Source organism: Vigna umbellata, chromosome 5 (genome assembly GCF_029865625.1).
Source record: "Vigna umbellata cultivar VRB3 chromosome 5, Vumbellata_1.0, whole genome shotgun sequence".
NCBI classification, from domain to species: domain Eukaryota; kingdom Viridiplantae; phylum Streptophyta; class Magnoliopsida; order Fabales; family Fabaceae; genus Vigna; species Vigna umbellata.
In genome coordinates, this window is record NC_142169.1 from 7,311,887 (window position 1) to 7,313,537 (window position 1,651).

The following is a 1,651-nucleotide window of genomic DNA, read 5'->3' on the forward strand; positions in this document are numbered from 1 at the left end:
TTAAAACTTGATAAAGCTAAATTTGGAGTTTTACTAAATCAATTACCAATTGTTTGTTGATATATATAAATATGATGTTTTGAAGTTTACGAAGAATGTGAAATTTATATATTGTGCATGCTGAACGGATGACTTTGGTATGCATGAAATTTAAGTATATCTAAAAAAAATTGAAATTATAATGTTTTAAAATGAATTTGATTAAGTGGAAAAAGTAAGAAGTGATTGAAATTATATAGCTATTTAGGTTTGGATTAGTAATATGATATCAGCGCTGTCAGTACCGATAGTGGTGCTCTTAGCAGGGGTTTGATCATTTTTTCTACCCTCAACCAAGTTCTTTCCATAGCTGCAGGACATATTATCAAGAAAATGTATATTGTCTTCATTATCATTACAATTAATTAGCTTTATTAGTTTGCTCACTTTTGTAGGAAAAAATGTCTTCATAAAATATAACATTTCTACTAATGAAGATTTCCCTAGTGTTGATGTCAAGAATAATGTAACCCTTCATTCCGTTTTTGTAGTCTAGAAAAATACCCTTTCTAGCTCTAGAATCAAGCTTATTTCTATTGTTTTCTAAAGTAGAGGCAACACACAAGCAACCAAAAACTTTCAGGTCAAGATAAGTAGGAGGATTATTGTGTAGAACATCATAAGGAGTTTTATTTTTAATAACATGAGATGGAAGTCTATTTATCAGGCATATGCATGAGATAAGGCATAAAACCAATAAGCATAGGGAATGTTAGATTGAAAGAGTAAATTACGGGTTATATTCAATATATGTTGATGCTTACACTCCACAATAAAATTTTGTTGTGGAGTTTCAACACAATTTCTTTGATGTTCAATGTCATAAGAATCATTTATGTTGGAACAATTGAATTTAGGTCCATTGTCAGTCCTAATGACTTTAACAGTTTTATTAAACTGAGTCTGAATCTTTACAATAAAATTCTGTAATAATTCTCTAGTCTGACCTTTACAATTATGCATAAGAAAAACCCAAGTATGTCTACTACAATCATCAACAATAATGAGAAAATACTTATGTCCATGGACAAATGGAATAGAAATAGGACCCCATATATCATAGTGTATGATATCAAAACAGTTAGCAGACAAAGAATTACTCTTAGGAAAGGGCAATTTGTGTTGTTTGACATAATGACATATATCACAAGTATTATTAGAAGTAGTTTGAACATACGGGAAAATTTTGCATATTATTTCAACAATTTTGTGTCCAGGGTGGCCTAGTCTATAATGCCACAAGTTTATATTTACATGCTCATAAGAGAAAACAAAACTAGGTGTGAGATTTCTTCCGAATGATTGCTAGTAAAGTCCCTTGTAGACATTAGCACATTCAATCATCTTCAATGTGAAGTTGTCTTGGATTTAACACATCTTAGAGGAAAAAGTTAGTGTGCAGTTTATATCTCTAGTCAAACTTTGGACAGATATAAGGTTGAAAGTAAAATCAAGAATGTATAAAACATTAAAAATAGTGAAATTTCTAGAAAACTGTATGGTTCCTGCATAGTGAGTTGTTACAATAGAATTGTTTGGTAATCTAACAGATATAAGCTTGATTTTATAGAATGTAGTAAACTGATTCTTGTCATGGTTCACATGATCAGTG